This window comes from Magnolia sinica, chromosome 8, assembly GCF_029962835.1.
Source record: "Magnolia sinica isolate HGM2019 chromosome 8, MsV1, whole genome shotgun sequence".
Lineage (NCBI taxonomy): Eukaryota > Viridiplantae > Streptophyta > Magnoliopsida > Magnoliales > Magnoliaceae > Magnolia > Magnolia sinica.
Window position 1 is genome coordinate 74,941,981 of NC_080580.1, and position 25,145 is coordinate 74,967,125.

Below are 25,145 nucleotides of genomic sequence, written 5' to 3' on the forward strand. Positions count from 1 at the left end.
TGGTGGGGCCCACATAAGTTTGAATAATGGGCTGGAATTATGAATTACATCTAAGTGGGCCCAATATATGATTACGAATGTTTTATTGGGAGTGTAATCTCTCTCAGCCAGTGTATGGTGTCGCCCACTTTTTTTTTGGTTAGCGTGTAAGTACGCACCCATGTCAGTACACACCCTCCATGTTAGCGACCCCCGCTGGGGATAGATACCAAGACCTCAACTGTTGAAACGAGTTATCTCCCCTGCCAGTTGAGCTATACATCTGGGTGTTTGTTGCCCACCTAATTCTTAAATTGACTTTATTTTTAAGCCTATTGCCCACCATGAAATGGTACATTTGACTGATGGGGCGGATCCAAATTTCAAGTGGACCCCACCATAGAAAAGAGGGGGACAGTGATCGAAAACTTTTATGACCCAAAGAAGCTTTTAATGGACGGGTCCACTCGAACATCCAAATTTCAAGTGGACCCCACCATAGAAAAGAGTGGGACAGTGATCGGAAACTTTTATAGCCTAAAGAAGTTTTTAATGGACGGGTCCACTCGAACATTGGATCTGCCTCATACTCGACCACACCACAAGTAATAGATGAATCCAACGTTTACTGTTGAAAATTTCTTGGGGGCCAAATACGGTTTGGTTCAATCTTATTTTGTGTTTTTCCTTCATCCATTTGTGTATGATCTTATGAACAGGTTGAATGACAAATAAACATCACCGTGGGGCCTAGCAAGGTTTCAACGGTGGAAATCATTACCCCCACTGTTTCATGTGGTATGATCCACTTGATCATTGGATATGCTTCAATTTTGGGCTCAACCCCTTAAATTAGATGGAAAAATGGATGGACGGCATGGATAGACCACATACATTGAAGGTGGACCCAAATGAGTTTACTCAGTACGATAACAGCGTACTAAACAGCATACTGAGTAACTATCGTCTCTCTCTCTCACATGAGCTTGGGCGTGCGCCGGCCCCAACTCTCCTCTCTCTCTCTCTCTCTCCCTCTCTCTCCCTCTCTGTCATACCGTCCCACCTCCTCCCCTCCTTCCATTCTCCTTCCATTCTCGTACAGATAGAGGGAGAGACGTGGAGAGGAGCTCGACGAGAAGAGGCCAGCCCATCCGGCCATCCAACCTTCCACCGGCCGAAGTGAGTCCACGCACCTTGTTCCCTTCTTCCTTCTCCGCCATTTTTTAATTTTAATTTTAATTTTTATTTGATTTGATGTGAGTGAGGCCTGATGTGTGGGGCCCCTGTTTACGTGCATTGCTGACCAACCGGACCAATCTGACTGAGTCTGAGCCTCATGGGATTCCTCCCAAGTCTTAAAAGCATGAGGACCAAAGGTCCAGATGTAAACACCCATTCATTCTCATATTAAAGTTCACACACCTAGAGAAAAAGGCAAAGATCAGATTGCTAGACCTTCCAATATGTAGAACACAATGGAATGTGGGGGAATCGGGGGTTTAGGGTAATATGCAATGTTTTTGAAATAAGAAGATTTAGGATTTGTAAAATTTGGGTGTTTAGGGATTTAAGGAATTGGGGGTTTAGGGATTTAAAGAATTGGGGGTTTAGGGATTTAGGAATTTGAAAGTGTTGGAAGAGGACAACTCAAGCGTGCTTTTTTCAATGGAAGTATAGTTTTTTCCCTTTTGACATATTTGTCTCTGAAGATGGCATTTCGTAAATTCTCATTTGATCATGGACTCTTGGATCCTTTTAAGGACAACTCAATATGGTGATTTTGTACTTATTTAGATATAATATGGTGATTTTCAAAAATAAAATAAAATAATTAACTACCGCATGTCTTCCATGCACAGCTTCACCCTCTCGATCTTTCTAGAATCGGGTTTTCCTTTATCTGCAGTCCACGGGCTGAATTTTTTCTCCAAACTTTTTAAATAAATATGTATTATACCTAAACATACTCATCTATGACTTTTTCGCATTTCCAATTTATGACTGAATTTTAATAGTAATTTTCATATATAATCTATATTGAATGATCATGTTGTACTATATTTTTGCTAATTTTTTGGTATGCTAAATCTCAGAGCTTGGAATGTTTTATTTTAATTTTTGTGAAAGGTGGGAGCACACCACCCGAATTCATTGAAATGTGCCAAAAGGAAGAAAAAAGAAAAAAGAGTAGGGGACAATGGCCAAGACCTCTCCACAAGAACACATATGCTTTTCCTATGCTTTAATTTTATATTGTAGAGTGGTGATTAGAAGGTACGGAAATCATTTTTTGTGTATTGATTTAATTGGTGGATGGCCCACTTCATGTTTTCCTAAGCTTTTTGGTTATGAAAGGTGGGGCCATTCCTTTCACTTTCCCTATTGGTTATTCTTCTCTCCACATGGGATGTGGGGTTGATACGTTCTATTTTCTTTTACATGGGACCCACCAGATTGGAATTTTGTATACTTTTTAGTGACAAATATTAGCATACACCATTGTATGTGAACTTTACCATGCAACACTTCCTTAGGTGACAATGTTTCAATTGTGCAGAACATCTAGACCGTGCAAATGATGGACAGCACCGTAAAGATAACAGAGGGCGAAAAACAGACCAATCCAGTAATTTGGTGGGCCACATCCTTACTTCGAGTAATTCCATTGGCTGTCCAGTAATTAGGTGGACCATCCTGACTGTTGTCCTGATGGATCTCTATAAAGTGGCCCAGTTTTTTAACAGCTCTAATGTTTCAGGTGGGTGATACATTGCTGGGAAAGAAAGGGTTGTACCTGAATATTTCTCCTTTGTATTGGTATGTGTTGGAGGAGAGTATGCAATGCATCCAAACGAGAAATGTTAATTCAGTGTCCCCTTCAGGTGATGTGAGTCTGCACCCTTCCCACTTTATTCACATGATAAAACATTGCGAGTAGTCTTTTCAGGTATTTCAAGCATGCCATTGAGGCACACTTGTGCAAGATCTAGGCCATTTATGGGGTGATCCTCCATTGGGCCAGACATGTATGTTGAATATGGACTGGTGATCATCAATTTCATTCCCCCCTATTTCTTTTATATGCCAAATCCATGGCTTTTGGGCCAGGGCATTTACATGTAAGTGGTGGCAATGGGCCAGAAAGCCTATAGAAAGAGCGCTTGGGCTGCTAAACTTGGCCCTCAGGGTCAGGCCTTGAATTCGAGGCAGGGTGTCCGGGCATGGACTAATGATAGATGGCTGGGCCAGTCCAATCATCAAGTAGGCTGCTGGTGCATAAAAGGAATGGATGGTGTAAAGGTGTTTGTGAGCTGCTGATCTCATTTAGGGCCCGTTTGGATACCATCAAATAAGTTACTTATTTCAATAAGTTTGGTTTTTGATTAGTTATAAGTAACTATTTTAATTAATTTTTCTTATGCTCATTTGTTCATTTCTTTTATTTCATGTGCAGGGTTACATTCCCTTTAGCCCTAAAGAAAGCCTTGAGTTGCTGGATCTTCAGGCCATAATGTCTGCCTTAAGCAGGCCTCATTCTGTATCAGAGTGATGCCAAAAATAAAAAATAAAAATCATTGCTGCAAAAGAGAGGTCCCATTGTTAAAGTGACAAAACCATAAAAGTATCTCATAGTCCTAGCTCATAAACTTGTTTCTATCTCTCACTGTGCTTTTGGAAGGGAAGGAGCCTACACATCTGTACAATATAATGATTATCGAAGCACTTTCGACCATGCCAGATCCAAATGGATCATAAATTGGTGCCATTTCTAGCTTTATTGAGGTCAGTGGATGCCTCCATCATCTTTATTGATATGTTTATCCTATAAGATCTTTCTCCTGTATATTTAGTTTATTTTATATTTTGATTATTCTAGCAGCAAAATGATGTTTCTTGAGCCACACGCATTTAAGAGAGCCCATTAGGCATCACATGTTGGGCTAACCATTTAAATACTCTAATTTATCTCAAACCTAACTTGAAACCTAGATTCAAAGACCCGATAGGTTGTGGCAACCAGACCTAGACCTCGTAAGAACCAAACCTGGTTAGCCTTGGGTACAGTTACTACATGACCCAACCTGTTGACAGATAGGTTGTGAGAACTAGACCTAGACCTCGTAAGAACCAAACCTGGTTAGCCTTGGGTACAGTTGCTACATAACCCAACCTCGTATTAACTTTACTTTGATTTAGGGAAGATTTTATATTTTGGTAGAGTGTGATGGCTGGTGCTTGAGTATTCAAAAGTTACTCAAGTGGCATGGATCAACTAAAATTAAATGGTACAAGTTGTGGGACCCAATGCAATGGGTCTTCATCCAACAAAAAATCTTTCATTCTTTCTTTCTTCTTCTTCTTCTTCTTTTTATTTTTTATTTTTTATTTTTTATTTTTTATTTTTATTATTTTTTAAAAAATTTCTTTGTAACCAGATTGCCAATGCAGAAGGAACCATATGCAGGTATCAAACTGGTGGGTTTTGTCAATTTCTGGTAGGGGATAAATCGATATAATTTTGAATCAGATTTTTGTTAATCCCTGTTCTAGATCTTTGTTGATCCCCTCGTAGTAATAATATCTCAGGGTTTGCAACTATAACTGTTGACGTTTGTCGATCTGTTCTAGGCATGGGAGTTCGACCTTAATGTTGGAGGGTGTCTGCTCAATTGCTCGTTTCTGTTCACACAAGCAGCTAATTCAAGAGGACTTGGGTGGAACCATGGTGCCCTGCGCTGCGGCTTCTTACTCCAAGAAGCTTTCTGCTTTCCTGCATTTTAGTCTGGACCAAAGAGTTGTAACCTCATGCATGCGTATATGCACACATATAGACTTTTGTTTCATCAAAATACTCTAGAAAAAGTAGAACATCTCGCATTCAAGCATGACTCACAAAAATCCAGGAATGTATCAAATTCATTAAATCCTCACATTTCAGGCATGAAAAGTATAGTGCGTGGGTGGGAAAAAAAAACCCTTGATATGGTGATTCTTGATACTTGAATTTTTTCGAAAAAAGATTAATTAAAAAATGTTTAAAAAATCACAATTCCATGATTAGAAGTCAATTAGCCCCAGTTTCAAAATATTTAGGAGTATTTGATGATATCATAAACACATACACTCTAATTTCGAGAGTTTGAAAAAGATTAGTCAATTTTGTCAAAAAATGAGAAAAAAAATCTATTTTTTCCCCAAATGAGTTACATTTGAATGTATTGCTTGTATCTTTATACATGCTATCTTATATTATTTTTAATTGTATGAAATGACTTTTCATATACTTGCATTAGTTCAACCAAACAATGCATAGGGTCGGACATTGTACAAAAGAAACCTGTTATGTGCATTCACTGTGGTGGTATTTTGATTTTTAGGTGTGTAGTAATATTTTTTTAAGAATTCCTAAAATTTTGTTAAAAAATTGATCAATTTCCTAATGTTTCTCAACATTTCCCAACAGCAGCGATACAGTATGCAGTACAACCAAAATATCCTCTGCTATAATTGATATGTATGCATATCTGAAATGTGCAATACATTACATTATGTGATAATGTTATAGAAGACATTAATTTGAACTTGTCTAAATACATAAGTGAACTTTTGATACCTTGAATATGAGGATTTAAGGAATTTGATAAATTCACAAAAGTTTTAAAATCTCCTCCTCCATTGCTTACAATTAGGCATTTGAGCTGGACCAAGCTGTTTTGCAGGGAAACCTTGCAAAGCCTAGAAGTCTCAAATTTCCATGCAAAACTGGAATATTTGGCTAATGTAGTTAACCTTTGGTGCCAAATCTCTTGGAAATCAACTCCAAAATATTCTTAACCAAAGATAGACACAATCTTTCCACCGTTAGAGATGTATCCAAACTAGAAGTTTTTTCTTTTTAATTTCCATTTGAATGAATGGTGAAGGGTAATCTCCCACATATTCGTTGCAAAAATGTATATGGACTCTTCTTTTATTCCCTCATTTCTTATCATGCAGGACTGAGGGAGTGAAAGGATGTCTCATTGGAAGTTTGAGCACCCTAGGCATGGGTCTCTTGGGTTTCTCCTGAGAAAGCGAGCTTCTCGTCATAGAGGGAAAGGTAATTTGGATTTTATTTTAGTTTATTGTAGCGTCATAGTGGTTTTGAGACCATCAAGTTATTTGTTTTGTGATCTGTTGGTGCTTTTGATGTTCTCTGTTAGTATCTTTTGTTTTGGTTGTAGGATGGAACTTACGCAATCCTACATAGCATTTAGTATAGGTTACATGTGACTCAAGCGATACACACACATCATTTCTTTTATTGTTTGACAAGTTGTGTAATATAATAATTAAAGAGAAGTGCCAAGTCCAACTAGTTGGATCATAAGTTACAACTCACCCAACGGATGACTTCCAACCTATTGAGTGCATGTGAGACCCAACTAGTCCGATTGATTGACCCCACCATGAAGAACACCTTGTGTAAAAAAAGAAAAAGAAAATCTGCTCATCAAGTAGACCCCACAAGTATATTGCTATTCATGGATGGCTATACATTGCTTTTTATGGTGTGGCCCAGTTAATGGGTAGATAGGGCTGACTTTTGCATTAGTTGATCCTCATGGTGAGGCCAACCTATTGGAAGGATTGGGTGTCACAAGCACTTAACATGTTGGACATTATCCATTGGATGGACTGTAACATCCCGAATTTTCACGGCTACAGTTTATACTCGTGCCCGAGAAAACCGGGTGTTAATAATGTAAAGTTAGATGCTTTAAAAATCGCACTATATATATATATATTTCATTTGGATCACATCCAGGTACATTCATGTAGGTAATCATTCACGAGAATAAAATCAACTGTATTGATTATTTCATCAGAGTAAAGAAATTCAATATATAATCAAATGCCTTCTCAATGGAAGCTTATTACATTAATTGAGTTCGCAGCGGAAGTATAAAACTAAATCATAAATTGTCTTCTTATTCTTTCAATATAATCTTCCTTAGGGAGATTGTTCACTAGGTCTTTAATCTGTACGTCACCTGTATAATCTATACAGTTGGAAGAGAGTCAACGCCCTACTCATAGCGATGGTTATCCTTTAAGATTAACAATAATTCAAGAGATTTATAAGAACAATATAAAGGTTCTGATACGTCCCGTACTCCACAACTACAAGAGGTATCAATATGCACAAACAATCTATATGAGATGCATGCCTAGTAAAGTATATACGGTTTATCACCCTTAGCGATCACCACAATGTGGAATATGATTATAGTTATCCGACTTGCCCCGCATCCCATACTACGGAGATTTGCCGGCATGTCCCACGTTTAACATGGATTTATGTGGTTATCCCAAGATGAACACAACACATGACCAGGTGAATCATTCAACCTAGATCGGAGCGATTAATTGCGACAACCAACCCCTAAAAGGAAAGAATTGATGTAACACGTACATATAACGATTTACATACACCAACTGGTGTCCCATCACTTGTGAAACATGGAATTACGTGTCGCCCCAGGGCTGCTACCGAAAATGCATTACGTCCACGAGATTTATTCGATCCCTAAAAGAGGGATCCCCAACATAGTACTTGCACTTACAGAGAATACAAACTGAATCATGAAGGTTCTTGAATATCAAGACACATGCCCAAGCCCTTTAAAGATAGATAGCACAAGGCCAATATAGAGAAGAGTAATAATGGTCAACTCAAATAGAAGAGCGGCAACAAATGATTCAATAATAAGAAGAGTGGTAATGACCAACTCAATAAATAGAAGAGCGGCAACGGCTGATTCAATAATAAGGAGAGTGGCAATGGCCAACTCAATAAATAGAAGAGCGGCAACGATCAATTCTTTAATGAGGAGAGTGGCAATGGCCAACTCAATAAGTAGAAGAGCGGCAACGATTGATTCTTTAAGAAGGAGGAGTGGCAAGGGCCAACTCAATAAATTGATAAAGGCAAGGACAAGGCTTGTATACAAGGCCCCACATAAATTCAGAAAGATCACTTGTAAGCAATGTTATACTATAATCTTAAAGGGTAAATAATTGATGGTAAAACATATAATTGCAAGAAGAATTCAAAGTAACACGAAGGCATGTTAAGGCAAGGTAGAAATAGCACGAAAGCATGTAGAGGCAAGATAAAAAAACAGGATGACATGTAAGGGCTAGGTAAATATAATAACTTAAATTAATGTAAGCCTAAAGGATAAAACCCTCATAGCGTTCTTAGCACCGTAGGACCCAAAAATTGGCTTGATCCCAGCCCTGACTCAGTCCAGAACTCAATGGGTCAACTTGACGCACAATCTCTTTCTCTCTCTTTCTTTATTCCCTTTTCTTTTTCTTTCTTCCTTTTTTTCTTTCTTTCCCTTGTTTTTTTGTCTTGCGGGACTCTTCTCTTGCGTGGTATGTTGCCTACCATCAGACGTGATGAATTTATATCAACTTGCACCCTCCAGAATGTTCCAGCGGAACTCTTTCTTGCGCGAACAAGTCGCGCCGGTTTCATGCGCACGATGCGGTTGCACCTCGTATTATTCAGCTCATCTCTTCTTCTCGTAGTTTGATCTCCTCCATTTGGTTCTTCTAATCTTGCATTGCTCCTAATGGTCCATTGAATGATCATTTTGGATCATGGAACGAATGGTTAGTGAGGAGTGGACGGTCGATCTTCCGACGGGGAAGATGACCTCCGTTTTAATGGTAAGTTTTCTTTTGATTTGTTTCCCTTCATGTTCTTTCTTTTTGTTGGTTCGGATTAGTCTAGGGAAACTTGGGTGGCCCTTAGATTGAAGATCCAAATCATTTCTTTGAGGAGTCCAGTGAAAACGTGTAACTGTCCCCTCACGCGGTTTCGCAAATCACGGCCGAATCTCCTGGAATTCTTGGTGTCGCAGGGACTCACTGAATTTTTGGTAGTCTAAGTCGTGGTCGGATTCACCCTTGATGAGGATTTAATGGCTCAGATCGTCGTGGGCCACAGCAATGGTGGCCCACCAGCGTCCTCAACAGGCGTTGTTTGTTAACGCTGCCGTGCTCATGAGTGCGCATGGATGCACACGGATGGCAGGGTTTTGGTCTAATCCATCCTCTGGACGCTATGGACAGTTCAGATCAGTCATTCGAACGATGATGGTGGCCCACCATCATCACAGCGGATGTACGTCCGCAGCTACTGCGTGAACGAACGGGTTTTTATCGGGTCAAATCTAGTTTGACCCGATGCTTGGTTCGGTGCACCGCTGGTGTGCTCCTGATGTGCACATGCGCCTCCTAAGTGTGTGGCCCATTGTGATGTAGTGTAAGATCTGCACCGTCCATTCCTTTTTACCCCTAATTTAAGGCGTTGAGCCCAAAATGGATTATATCCAGAGATCAGGTGGGCCCCAAAATCAATGGTTAATGTTGATCTATCTGTTGGGTTATTTTGATAATGATTTAAGGGCTGGGATTCGACGTGTACGGTTAATTTAGGATATATAGGCATGGTATAAACTTCCACGTTAAACGGATCGTGGGAACCATGAGATCTAGAATTTAGGGGTTTAGATTAATAGCATTTTCGTAATTATTGTTGATCTAAGAGTTTTGTGAAATCTAATCGGTCTACCTGGTTTTATGCACCTTTCCGAACAATTTTTATAAACGAACTTTCATCTAAATCATTACAGATAACTAGTTATTCGCTAATTCACTTAAGACGGGGTGCAAATGTCGAGTCACATGATGGATGATCTTGTTTTTAAAATCAACAGTCAGATGGCCTGATCTATGAATGAAGATCATTCCCAACGGTTAAGTTTGTGTCAGGGCAAGGATGTAAGGATAAGATAATTGAATTGGTATTGTACACATGTATATATTACGTTGAGTCTTATGGTAACACTCGAGAACTTTCGATGCTCAAGTATTGAAAAGTTCGGGTCGTTACATGGACCCTAACCTGTGATCCTCATTTTTTGGTCAGTTATTTTTCTTTTCATTTTTTCCCCCCTTTTCCCTCTAAACTTGTGGTTTTAGTCAGTGAACAATTGTTTTGTTTCATTTGACCACCCATGATACAAAAGCATTCAAAAATGACATTTCTGCATAGTAAGCAAATGAAGAGACATATTACAATATGATCTTTCTTCTATCAATTCTATTAATTGATAATGCTTACATAAACTCCAATACTTCTATCTTCAATGCATGTAGACCATTACAGTCTGAAGCTGCTGAAAGCTAATGTTATCTCAGGCCTCACCATTGCAAGCCTGTCAATCCCACAGGTATTAAAAAATTTTACCAAAAAAAAAATAAAAATCTGTTGGTTTTTCTGTGTTTGATTTTATGTGAAGAAGGAAGAAAAGGAGCTTTTCTGGTAGATTGGAGTTGGGTTTTCTAAGTAAATTTTAGCTGTTGATGAGGTGTGGTTTGGGATGTTTGACTTGAAATTGGGAACAGAGCTGTTTTGGGTTTCTTTCTAAGTTCTGCTTCATAGAGGTTAAGATTGCACTGTTGAGCAGATCTTCTACCGTAGCATGGTAGATTAATGAAGTTCATCAGATCAGCAGCCTGTTTCACCAAAACATGGGCCTTTTATGGATATCCGTGAAGATTATCTCTTCCAGCCCTCCCTAATTCTTGGTAGTAACTTTCAATGGATTTAGACAATGTATTGTGGACTACAAAACGCTGAAAAGAAGACAACAAAAATCCAAAACATCAACTTGAATGACCATCGTAAGAACTCCCATCGAATGGAAGAGTTTTACCAAGCCCCCATGTGCCTTACGGCTCTGCACATACCTCAATATGTGGTCACACATGCCAACTCAGCATGTGGTGGGCATCCAAACTCTAAACTGTGCAAGATGGGACCTACCATGTAAACGACTGAACCCAGAAACAGGCCGGTCTACTCATCAGATGGGCCACACAAGTATGATGAATGGGGACAGTTGGGACCTATTTGACCATTCATTGTTTTCGTACACGAGTGGCTCATCCAATGACTTAGCCAAACAGAGTTTTGGCCCACTTCATGTATGGCTCAGATGTCCCACCCATGAGTAGAGATGCACATGGGCTTGAGAAAAGCTCCTGAATGGAAATATTGAACCAGAAATTGCATGATGATTTGAACTCACAACATCAGGCTTGTCTATGCCCATCCCGAAAGCAATGGTAGCGCATACAACATGCACCTCTCCTGTATGCCATTTCTTTTGAACAGCAACCCTCTGTCGAGCTGCTAAACCAGCATGGTAATAGACTGTTTTTACCTCACTTATTATTCAAATACGCAGAGACCCCCACACACTTGCTTTTTGAAAGACAGTAAACAATTCTGCACATATTATGAAATCGATCTTTCAGCAGTTGCCCGAGCTGCTTTAACGAGTCCTTGATTTTAACAACTACTTCGTACTTGGGGTTTGGTCTATCAAAGCTGGTTTTAAGAACTAGAGCATGGGGAATCCTCAAGGCATTTAGGATGTCCTGTATAAAATTCACTTGATTTAGGAATGCCAACTTGCCGCAGAAACCCATAGAGAATAAACCATCATCATGGAATAACTACCTTCCGAGCAGGCTGAGTTGCAGTGGCGGTTAATGCCATCAAAGGGACTTCTGGAAAGCTCTGCCTAAGGCATCCTAGTCCTCTTAACCCAGAGATCTTGTCTGTCTTAAAAGATACAAGAGCGAAACAATCAACCTGTTGATATTGGAAGTCTGCTCTTTAAACAGAACCTGTTGTCGAGCAGGTGTTCCTACTCCCAGTCCAAGGTCAAATGCTGATTTTGAACAACAGGTAGTGATCCTCTCATACTTGAAGGATTTTCTATTGCATAGTTATGAATTTTGATAATAGCCATTCATACATAGTTCACACAGGATTTACTGTTTTTTGTAGATCTACATATTAAGAAGGGTTTCAATGGTGGCTATTGTTAGCTTCGGTTGATAGAAACCAAGGCTAAAGATGGATTTAGTATCGGTGGGCATCAACTGAGGTGAAAAACTAGATTTAGCCTCGGTTATTGAGAAATGAGGTTAGAAACTGAATTTAGCCTCGGTTGATGCCAAAAGAGACTAAATCCATCTTTAGGATTAGTTTTGCCTCAGTTATCTAAACCGAGACTACAACTCCCGTAGCTAAAGGCTTTAGCATTGTTGTTGAGAATCGAGGTTAAAATTAGTTTTAGCTTCGGTTGGAGGCAATTGATGCTAAAATTTGGATTAAGTCTCGGTTGGAAACAAGGGAACCTAAAATTTTGATCGGTTGGAAACAATGGAACCTAAAATTTTGATTTAGCCTAGTTTTAAGACAACTGAAGCTAAAAATGTTCTTTTAGCTTCACTTGAAGAACTGAGGTTATAAAAGCCTTTTTAGCCTCGGTTGCTAAAACTGAGGCGGGTTCCAACCACGGTTAGGATAATTGTGGCAAAACTTAGGCTAAGGCCTTAGCTTCGGTTCTTATCCTTTTTAGTTACAATTTTGAACCGAGGCTAAAGACCTTTCTTGTTGTAGTGTCAGTGGCGTTAACATTGATTGGAGGTGTGCAACACATTGACGCTTTTGGGAAGGTTCGTGGAGTCTCATCTTCTTCTAGTTGGTGACCCAAGTGTGTTTTTATTTATAATCCCTTGTTATTTGAAGCTGCAGCCTTACCATGGAATTTTCAGACACGCAACATCAATGGAAGCAACTTATATGTTCTATATATCATCTTTACCATTTCTCTTTTGTTTCGATTGTGTTATGTTTTATTTGGATGCTTGTACAAATATTGAGAATAAAAATCTCTTGGATTTGTATTTTAATTGATGGGACATAATTATGATGATCATTTGTTTAGTTTTCAGGGCAAATAATATTCTTTACATTACCTTATTTCATTAGTAGTTGACCTAATTTTGGCTATTACTATATATTTAGTTCAGTATCTTATCGAGGCCTACTGAGCATCCAAACACATTGATATTTAGTTCGGTTTCATATTTAGCCAAATTTTTTGAATTTTGTGAATGAGATTCATATTAAACAATCGTGCGAATTATTTTTTGAATGACTATCTAGTGTAAGATTCGAACAAAAAAAAAACAAAACCAGACCACGTTTTTTTTTTAATCTGCAGATATTTTAGCGACAGATATAGTCTGTCGCTCTCCTCATATTAGCGACGGACATTATTCGTCCTTAATAATTTTAATGACAAATAATTCGTAGGTTTTTTGGAAAATTTCGATAGATTTTTTATTTTGCTTGCAACCCAGTAAACAGCCACAGACCAAGCGACGGATGAAATCTATCGTTAAATCCGTCGCAAATTCACGATTTTGGCGTAGTGATAAATGGACAACATGGATAGAGGTGGGCATGGGATGACCCAATTCGACTAACTCGACTTGTCTGACTCGACCCGAACCAAATGGCTGAGTTCGTCCGAACCGAGTAAGCTTCGCCCAATCCGAACTTGGTTGAGTTTCAGTTACCTAGTAACTCGATCCCATCCTCTCTCTCTCTCTCTCTCTCTCTCTCTCTCTCTCTTTCTCCCTCATCCTCCTCTTCTAAGCCTGACAACCACCCACCACCATCACCCTCCTCTCTCTCCTCTCTCTCCCTCCCTCCCTCCCTCCCTCGCTCCTCTTCCTCTTCCAAGCCTGGTAACCACCCACCACCATCACCCTCTTCCTCCTCTTCCTCTCTCTCCTCTCCACTACCTCCCTCCCTCATCCCTCAATCTGACTCGGTGCCAACTCGACCCGACTTGGTACTTCTGATCAGATCAGACTCGGTCCAGATTGGTCCAGGCCAGATCGAACTCGGATTGAGTTAGGCATGCTGGACTCGGTATCGAGTCGAATCGAGTTTAGGTCAGGCCTATTTTAAAACTGGATCGAGTCGAGTCAGCCCTAACTCGGTCCGACTCGACTTGATGCCCAACTCTAAGCATGAATAAAACATTTACATCACGTGCCCCCACAGTTCTCCTAACAGTACCGCTGGTCTTTAGTTGTGTCATTACAAGGAAGAGAACTTTGGTCCACTGGCAGAGCATGATCAAGTGGCACACAACTACAGATTAGTGTCAAAGTGGGAGCAGGAGGCAATTCGCTTCCAACCCGGAAGTAGCTACCTAGTACTTATCTTTGTAGGGGCTATTTTTGTGGGGACTATTGTGATATATATGGTTGATCTATGCAGTCCATCTATTTTGATAAATCATTTTAAGGCAATATCCCAAAAAGGAAGCATATTGAAGGCTCTAGTGGACCACACCACATTAAGTGATGGGGATTGGATTCTCACCTTTGAAAACATCCTATGGCCCACCATGATGGTTATCTACAATCCAACCTTTTCATAAGGTCACACAAACCCATATGAAGAGAAAATATGAATATCAACTTGATCCAAAACTTCTGTGGCCCTCAAGAAGTTTTCAATGGTGGGGCCATGATGTTTATGAGAAATCTACCCGGTATGTCCGTTTTTCCAAAAATTGTTAGGGTGTGGTCCCAAAAATGAGGTAGGTCCAAAACTCAAGTGGGTCGTATGCTAGTAAAAATTGCGCAAGGAAATGCCCACCATTGATGCCTCCCTGTCCATCGTGATGTTTATATGCTATCCATACCATTAATAAAGTCATTCCTATTGGGATGATCTAAAAAAATTATTAACCTGATACAACTTGTGTGGCCCCACTGGTGTTTCAATAGTATAATTCATTCCTCACTGTTTCTTGTCGTGAAGCACACTTGAGTTTTAGATCTGCCTCATTTTTGGCTTCATGTCCTTACGTGTAGAGCTGATCACGGGACCACTCAACTTGTCCGACTCGTTTAGACCCGACTGGACCCGAACCGAATGGGAGAGTTGGTCCAAACCGATTAGGCTTCACCCAATCCGAACTCAAACCAAATTGAGTCTGAGTTACCTAGTAACTCAACCAGACTGCCATCGATACATACCTCGGATATATAAGGTATGTATATATATATATATATATATATATATATATATATATATATATATATATATATATATATATATATATATATATATATATAAACTAAATGTTCAGCTATGTACCAATTAGCACCTAAGCTCGGCCCTACTCGATCCAAAATTCTCTCCCTCCCTCCCTCATCCTCCTCTTCCAAGCCCGACAACCCTCCTCTCTCTCTCTCTCTCTCTCTCTCTCTCTCTCTCTCTCGCTCATCTCCACTCCCTCCCGCCCTCATCTCTTAAGCCTGGGCCCCGACAACCACTCGATCAATAGTTCGAACCCACTGGCCAGTCGGCCGCAATCGCTCAATCAACAATCCACACCTACTCGACTTTAGCAGCTCGTCAGGTTTAAAGGTAATTTTTTAATTTATTATATTTTTAATTCGGGAGGGGTTGGCCGGGCTGGCTTGGGTGTGACCAGGATGGTGGTGGTGCGTTTGGGCTAGCTCGGGTGCGAACAGGCTGGCGGTGGTGTGGCTGGGATGATGGTGGTGCATCTAGGTTGGCTCGGGCTAAGCCATTTATAAACCCTAAACCTAAACCCTAAGCCCTAAACTTAAACCCTAAACCCTAAACCTAATCCACAAAACTTAAAACATAATCCCTAACCCTAAAGCTTATAAGCTAAACCCAAAAATATAAACCCTAAGACTAAACCCTCATCCCTAAATCTAAACCCTAAACTCTAACCCTAACCCCAAACCATAATTCCTAAATCATAAAACCTAATCCCTAAAATATAAACCTTAACCCCAAACCATAATTCGTAAGCCTAAACCCTAAACCCTGACCCTAATCCTAAACCCTAAAACATAAACCCCAACCCTAACTCCTAAAACCTATGCCCTAAACCTAATCCTTAAACCCTAAATCCTAAACGGCTAATGTGTTTTTTTTTTTTTGAATTAATCAATTAGTAGTTTATTTTTGTGAATTATGAATTACATTGCTTATCGCTTAGCTTATTATTGTGCATTAGATAGTTAACTTAATATGTATGGATTACGCAACTTATTGCGTAATTATTATTATGCATTAAAAAATTAGCCTAATGTAGTTTATTTTTGTGAATTAGACAATTACTTACCCATTTAAGGATATCTATATGGCCAAACATATATATAGTGTGTTTTTGGTGGAATAGAAATTGCTTAAATTGTCCCATTTTGAATAGTTCAAGGTTAGATAGATATATAATATGCTTTCATATAACCTATTTAAATGCTTATGCCTGATTTGCGTTCCATCTCTCCATTTCTCTCTGAATATGTTTCTTCCTATTTATTTCTCGTGTCAAATATTTTCATATTGCTTAGATATTTAACATGGGAGTGAAATGGAAGATCAAATTATCTAGAGAGACATGAAGAGATGTTGTCGGAATTTCGACGTGGGTGTTTAAATGGGAATATGAAAGTATAATAATTTATCCAACCTTTGATAGACGACTAATTTAGAGTTTAGTATAAACTTTTAAGGCATTATAGTGCTAATATGATTTAATATGTTTTAATAAGTATATTACTAATGAGGAAATTTTCAATACCCCCAGTGGTTTGTCAGTCACTTCACCGATGATCTTGGATGAAGGATTAGGTATAGAAGATGAAGATGTGCCCATCGATATTAGTATCTTATAGTCACAGAGTTCAGTGAAAGTGAAAAAAAAATCAGTAGTGTGGAAAGATTTTGAAAAAGTAACCCTAAAAAATGGCACGGTGAAGATACAATGTAAGTACTGTAAAGCTCAATATGCTAAACAAGTAGATGGGTCGACCACAACTCTGAAGAAACACCTTTTCAAGTGTTATAAAAAAAGTGAGAAGCTATACCTCAGGACAACAAATACTTTTATTTATCCAATCTTTGGTAGGTCCGTCGCAAGGTACATTGTCCACCTATAAGTATAAAAAAGACCATGTGAATGAGTTGACGACCAGATTTATTATTGCCAATGAAAAACCATTTCAGATGGTAGAGAATTCTTTTGTTGAATTAGTAAAAGGCCTTAACCCCATATATTAGGTATCTTATACAACAATAAAGAGAGTATCCAAGCAAGAATGTCAAGTTGAAAGTACAGTTGGAATCGATTTCCCTAATCAGCCTAATATTAAATTTGTGAACGACATCTAATTAATAAAATAGGTATATGTCACTAACTGCCCACTATGATAATGGCGAATGGAAGCTCTGCAAAAAAATTATAAACTTTCATTCTCTTGTGCTTCCTTACATTGGTTTTATGATTTTAAACTACATATATAGGTGCCTTATGGAGTGGGGCATTGAGAAGAAAATCTTCTAGATAACTTTAGACAATGCATTTGCAGATGATAGCATGACAACAAATTAATTTACGGCACCAGTTTAGGGCCATCGATGACTTGTATTTTGGTTGAAAAATATTTCTTGTTTAGTGTTGTGCCCACATCCTAGACTTGATTGTATAATATGAGCTTAAAACAATTGAGCCAACGATCGAGAACATTAGAGAGAGTGTGAAGTACATCTGGGGTTCACCTTCACGATTAAATATAAGAAATGAAATCGTGAAATGGTTAAATTTCTCATCTTAGAAAATGATGAAGCTGGATGTCACGACACATTGTTACTCAACTTATGAAATGTTGGATCCAATGATAGCTTTTAGAGATGCATTCTCTTACTATGCAGAACGTGATAGTGCGTATCACTAGTTGCCTTTTGATGATGATTGGACAAGAGCTGAAGCAGTTTGTAAGTTCCTTTCAGTTTTTTACGACACGAAGAAGATCTTTTCAGAAAGCAAGTATCCAACAATAAATATATTTATGCTAAAACTTTGGAGAGTAAAAGATGTTTTGTATAGAAACTGTAGTGGACAAGACTTTTTACAATTAATGACTGTGTATGTAGTTAAAATTTGATAGGTATTGGTTTAAGTGCAATCTGGTAATATTTGTTGTAGTCGTTTTTGATCTTCAATAAAAGATGTTCATGTTTATATTCATTTTTAATAAGTTGTATAGTGATAAGAATTCTATTGAGGCCAATAAGATTCCTTATATAGTTGAAGATTTGTACCATTTTATGTACAAATTTTGAGGGTTGTAAAAGACAATACCGCAGGTCAGAATCTTAAAGTGGGTTCTACTTCTATTGTTAATGCACAACGAAACACGATCGATGATTTTATGTCTTTCATGGCACAAGTTGAAACTCAAATGCAGACAATCCAAACAGAACTTCACAACTATTTTAAGAAGCCACTTATAAAGTACAAATGCAAAGAACTTGATGTTTTAGACGGGCGGAAGTCGAAAGCTCATGAATCATAGTACCATGTCCTCTTGTTAATAGCACGTGACATATTATCAATTCCAAATTCAGCTGTGGTGTCAAAATATGATTTTAATACGGGGAGTAGGGTCGTGAATAAGTATTGAAGCTCACTTACACTAGAATCAATTGAAGCGCTTATTTCTACATAGGATTGGTTGCGTTCGATCTAGCTAGGGAAAATAGAATTCTATTAATGATAATTTTAAGGAAGATGAGAGTGCGAAGCAGGATGAGACAGTACCTGCGACAATTGCATGAAGCATGATGAAACAGTACTGCTTTTTATTTCCCTCGCATTTGTTTATGACAATTTGACAGTTATTATTTATGGACTTGAATTATAACATTTGATAAGTGAATGCATATTTTCTATGCTTATCACTTATCAAGTTATTATTTGTGGACTTGAATTGTAATATTTAATGAGGCTCACCTATATATATGTGTTGTATATATACGTTGTACATCCCATTTTACTAGCTCATTTAAGTAATGGGCCAAAACATGAAGTGGATTTAAATGTCAGATGGACTACGCAAGAGGAAGAATTCGCTTACTATTAAAAACATCCCAGGGTCTACCTTAATGTTTACTTTCCATTTTAGCCATTGATAATGTTAGGAGACTTGGATAAAGAGGAAAACACAAATATTAACTTAATTAGTCCAGAACTTTCGTGGCCCATAAGAGTTTTAAATGGCCAATCACCCTAATTCCTATGGTATGGACCACCTTAGATTTAGTTCTCGGGTGGATTACACTACAAGAGGCAGTGATCATGGGAGGCTCACTATTAAAAACATCCTAGGATCCACTACAATATTCATTTTTTGTTTAACCTGTTAATAATGTCACAAAGACCTGAAATACAAATATCAACTTGTCTAATACTTCCATGGTCCACAAAAAGTTTTTAATGACGAATCACCACGGTTTCTTGTAATGTGGTCCACCTGAGATTTGAATTTACGGATCCCCTTTAGGTCACGTGCTGACTAAATCCGCTCCCACATTTCACCAGTTGACCAGATAACACCTCTCAAAGGAAATTGGTGATAAGAAAAATAACTGAAAGATATAGTACGATAATGATAGAACTGTCTCTATTTTAACAATATGTCAGATCTATCATTCCAAAGTACATGTGGCAGGTTACATAGTGGATCTGAATCGTTAGATATATTAAATGATGGGCCATGGATTAAGATACATGAAAATGATCCTATCCATCAAAATGTTGTCCTTTAAATGTAAGGTTCGTATCAAAAGTAGTTAAAATCAATGAAGAACACTGAAAGAAAGTGATAAATGTGATTGTTCTCCTAATAATATTTATGATTTTAACTAGATGGACAGTCCTGATTGATTATATAATCTAACACATGTACATTTGATGGGTGACGTTTTGATATTATGGTACATATGCATCTATAATACAATTTCTAGAGATAGAAGTCAACGTTCAATGCTTTTTATGCATAAACGAGAAGCGATCGCTATTTCTTCACTTCCACCCATCTCTCTCCCTTTCTTAATTGGTCCAGAACTTTCGTGGCCCACAAGAGTTTTTAATCGCATATCACCCTGTTTCCTATGGTATGGACCACCTTAGATTTAGTTCTCAAGTGGATTGCACTACAAGAGGTAGTGATCATGGGAGGCCCACTATTAAAAACATCCTAGGGTACACTACAATATTTATTTTTCGTTTAGCCTTTTAATAACGTCACAAAGACCTTAAATACAAATATCAACTTGTCTTAGACTTCCATGGTCCACAGAAAGTTTTTAATGACCAATCACCACTGTTTCCTGTAATGTGGTCCACCTGAGATTTGAATCCGCTTTATTTTTTGACCCATCCTCTAAAATAAGTTGGCAAAATGGATAAACGGAGTTGATATTCAATTCGTATATCTATGCCCCTACAGAAAAGACCCCAACAGATCCCCTTTAGGTCACGTGCTGACTGAATCCGCTCCCACATTCTGCCAGTTGACCAGATAACACCTCCCAAAGGAAACTGGTGATGAGAAAAATAACCGAAAGATATGGTAAGATAATGATAGAACTGTATCTATTTTAACAATATGTTAGAGCTATCATTCCAAAGTACATGTGGCAGGTTACATGGTGGATCTGAATCTTAGATATATTAAACAATAGACCATGGATTAAGATTCATGGAAATGATCCTATCCATCAAAATGTTGTCCTTTAAATGTAAGGTTCGTATCAAAAGTAGTTAAAATCAATGAAGAACACTGAAAAAAAGTGATAAATATGATTATTCTCTTAATAATATTTATGATTTTAACTAGATGGACAGTCCTAATTGATTATATTATCTAACACGTGTACATTTGATGGGTGGCGTTTTGATATTATGGTACATATGCATTTATAATATAATTTCTAGAGATAGAAGTCAACGTTCAATGCTTTTTATGCATGAACGAGAAGCGATCGCTGTTTCTTCACGTCCACCCATCTCTCTCCCTCTCTTAATTGGTCCAGAACTTTCGTGGCCCTTGAGAGTTTTTAATGGCCAGTCACCTTGTTTCCTATGGTATGGACCACCTTAGATTTAGTTCTCAGGTGGATTACACTACAAGAGGCAGTGATCATGGGAGGGCCACTATTGAAAACATCATAGTGTCCACTGCAATATTCATTTTTCATTTAACCTATTAATAATGTCACAAAGACCAGAAATACAAATATCAACTTGTCTAAGACTTCCATGGTCCACAAGAAGTTTTTAATGACCCATCACCACTATTTCTTGTAATGTGGTCCACCTGAGATTTGAATCTGCTTTATTTTTTGACCATCTTCTAAAATAAGCTGGCAAAACAGATAAACGGAGTTGATATTCAATTCGTACATCTATGGCCCCCTACAGAAAAGACGCGATTGATCCCCTTTAGGTCATGTGCTGACTGAATCCGCTCCCACATTCCGCCAGTTGACCAGATAACACCTCCCAAAGGAAACTGGTGACGAGAAAAATAATCGAAATATATGGTACGATAATGATAGAACCGTCTCTATTTTAACAATATGTTAGAGCTATCATTTCAAAGTACACGTGGCAGGTTACATGGTGGATCTGAATCGTTAGATATATTAAATGATTGGCCATGGATTAAGATTCATGGAAATGATCCTATCCATCAAAATGTTGTCCTTTAAATGTAAGGTTGACATCAAAAGTAGTTAAAATCAATGAAGAACACTAAAAGAAAGTGATAAATGTGATTGTTCTCTTAATAATATTTATGATTTTAAGTAGATGGACAGTCCTGATTGATTGTATTATCTAACATGTGTACATTCGTTGGGTGGCATTTTGATATTATAGTACATTTGCATCTATAATATAATTTCTAGAGATAGGAGTCAACGTTCAATGCTTTTTGTGCATGAACGAGAAGCGATCGCTGTTTCTTCATGTCCACCCATCTCTCTCCTTCTCTTAATTGGTCCAAAATGTTCATGGCCCACGAGAGTTTTTAATGGCCTATCACCTTGTTTCCTATGGTATGGACCACCTTAGATTTAGTTCTCAAGTAGATTACACTACAAGAGGTAGTGATCATGGGAGGCCCACTATCAAAAGCATCCTAGGGTCCATTACAATATTCATTTTTCCTTTAACCTGTTAATAATGTCACAAAGACCTAAAATACAAATATTAACTTGTCTAAGCCTTCCATGGTCCACAAAAAGTTTTTAATGACCAATCACCACTGTTTCCTATAATGTGGTCCACCTGCGATTTGAATCTGCTTTATTTTTTGACCCATCCTCTAAAATAAGCTGGCAAAATGGATAAATGGAGTTGATATTCAATTCATACATTTATAACACCCTATAGAAAAGACCCAACGGATCTCCTTTAGATCACGTGCTGACTGAATCTGCTCCCACATTCTGCCAGTTGACCAGATAACACATCCCAAAGGAAATTGGTGACGAGAAAAATAACCGAAAAATATGGTACGATAATGATAGAACCGTCTCTATTTTAACAATATGTTAGAGCTATCATTCCAAAGTACACGTGGTAGGTTACATGGTGGATCTGAATCGTTAGATATATTAAACGATTGGCCATAGATTAAGATTCATGGAAACAATCCTATCCATCAAAATGTTGTCCTTTGAAGGTAAGGTTCGTATCAAAAGTAGTTAAAATCAATGAAGAACATTGAAAGAAAGTGATAAATGTAATTGTTCTCTTAATAATATTTATGATTTTAATTAGATGGACAGTCCTGATTGATTATATTATCAAACACGTGTACATTCGTTGAGTGATGTTTTGATATTATGGTATATATGCATCTATAATATAATTTCTAGAGATAGAAGTCAACGTTCAACGCTTTTGTGCATGAACGATAAGCGATTGCTGTTTCTTCACATCCACTCATCTCTCTACCTCTCTTAATTGGTCTAGAACGTCCGTGGCCTACAAGAGTTTTTAATGGCCTATCACCCTATTTCCTATGGTATGGACCACCTTAAATTTAGTTCTCAGGTGGATTACAATACAGGCGGCAGTGATCATGGGAGGCCCACTGTTAAAAACATCCTAGGGTCCACTATAACATTCATTTTTTGTTTAACCTGTTAATAATGTTACAAAGACCTGAAATTCAAATATCAACTTGTCTAAGCCTTCTATGGTCCACAAAAAGTTTTTAATGACCAATCACCATTGTTTCCTGTAATGTGGTCCACCTGAGATTTGAATCTGCTTTATTTTTTGACCCATCCTCTAAAATAAGCTGGCAAAACGGATAAACAGAGTTGATATTCAATTTATACATCTATAGCCCCCTGAAGAAAAGACCCAGCAGATCCCCTTTATGTCCGTGCTGACTGAATATGCTCTCACATTCCGCCGGTTGATCAGATAATACATCCCAAAGGAAACTGGTGATGAGAAAAATAACCGAAAGATATGGTACGATAAAGATAAAACCGTCTCTATTTTAACAATATGTTAGAGCTATCATTCCAAAGTACACGTGGCAGGTTACATGGTGGATCTGAATCGTTAGATATATTAAACGATGGGCCATGGATTAAGATTCATGGAAATGATCTTATCCATCAAAATGTTGTCCTTTAAATGTAACGTTCGTTTCAAAAGTAATTAAAATCAATGAAGAACACTGAAAGAAGGTGATAATGTAATTGTTCTCTTAATAATATTTATGTTTATAAGTAGATGGACAGTCCTGATTGATTATGTTATCTAACATGTGTACATTCGATGGTTGGCATTTTGATATTATGGTACATTTGCATCTATAATAGAATTTGTAGAGATAGAAGTCAACGTTCAACGCTTTTTATGCATGAACGAGAAACGATCGCTGCTACCTCACGTCCACCTATCTCTCTCCCTCTCTTAATTGGTCCAGAACTTTCGTGGCCCATGAGAGCTTTTAATGGCCAATCACCCTGTTTCCTATGGTATGGACCACCTTAGATTTAGTTCTCAGGTGGATTACACTACAAGAGGCAGTGATCATGGGAGGCCCACTATTAAAAACATCCTAGGGTCCACTACAATATTTATTTTTTGTTTAACCTGTTAATAATGTCACAAAGACCTTAAATGCAAATATCAACTTGTTTAAGACTTCCATGGTCCACAAAAAGTTTATAATGACCAATCACCACTGTTTCCTGCAATGTGGTCCACCTGAGATTTGAATCTACTTTATTTTTTGACCCATCCTCTAAAATAAGCTGGCAAAATGGATAAACGGAGTTGATATTCAATTCATACATCTATAACACCCTATAGAAAAGACCCAACGGATCCCCTTTAGGTCACGTGCTGACTGAATTCGCTCCCACATTCCGCCAGTTGACCAGATAACACATCCCAAAGGAAACTAGTGACGAGAAAAATAACCGAAAGATATGGTACGATAATGATAGAACCGTCTCTATTTTAACAATATGTTATAGCTATCATTCCAATGTACACGTGGCAGGTGGATCTGAATCGTTAGATATATTAAACGATTGGTCATGGATTAAGATTCATGGAAATGATCCTATCCATCAAAATGTTGTTCTTTAAATGTAAGATTCGTATCAAAAGTAGTTAAAATTAATGAAGAACACTGAAAGAAAGTGATAAATGTGATTATTCTCTTAATAATATTTATGATTTTAACTAGATGGACAGTCCTGATTGATTATATTATCTAACACATGTACATTCGTTGGGTGGCATTTTGATATTATGGTACATTTGCATCTATAATATAATTTCTAAAGATAGAAGTCAACGTTCAACGCTTTTTGTGCATGAACGAGAAGCGATCGTTGTTTCCTCACGTCCACCCATCTCTCTCCCTCTCTTAATTGGTCCAGAACGTTCGTGACCTACGAGAGTTTTTAATGGCCTATCACCTTGTTTCCTATGGTATGGACCACCTTAGATTTAGTTCTCAGGTGGATTAGACTACAAGAGGCAGTGATCATGGGAGGCCCACTATTAAAAACATCCTAGGGTCCACTACAATATTCATTTTTCATTTAACCTGTTAATAATGTCACAAAGACCTTAAATACAAATATCAACTTGTCTAAGACTTCCATGGTCCACAAAAGTTTTTAATGACCAATCACCATTGTTTCCTGTAATATGGTCCACCTGAGATTTGAATCTGCTTTATTTTTTAACCCATCCTCTAAAATAAGCTGGCAAAACGGATAAACGGAGTTGATATTCAATTCATACATCTATAGCACCCTATAGAGAAGACCCAACGGATCCCCTTTAGGTCAC

General features: G+C 38.0%; 1 protein-coding gene across 2 annotated transcripts in view; it reads left to right on the forward strand.

The window, feature by feature from the left end:
• Positions 1 to 976: 976 nt before the first annotated feature.
• LOC131253436 (cation/H(+) antiporter 15-like) overlaps positions 977 to 25,145 on the forward strand; it is a 30,396-nt gene continuing 6,227 nt past the window's right edge. Inside the window, exons 1-4 of one of the 2 annotated variants that reach the window (XR_009175169.1) lie at positions 977 to 1,158; positions 2,107 to 3,762; positions 4,416 to 6,079; positions 6,204 to 6,755. The gene's annotated coding sequence lies outside the window, so the exon portion shown is untranslated. Of the gene's footprint in view, positions 1,159 to 2,106; positions 3,763 to 4,415; positions 6,080 to 6,203; positions 11,795 to 12,514; positions 12,609 to 25,145 lie in introns of those variants that run through there. The other variant, XM_058254424.1, reaches the window with a different exon arrangement.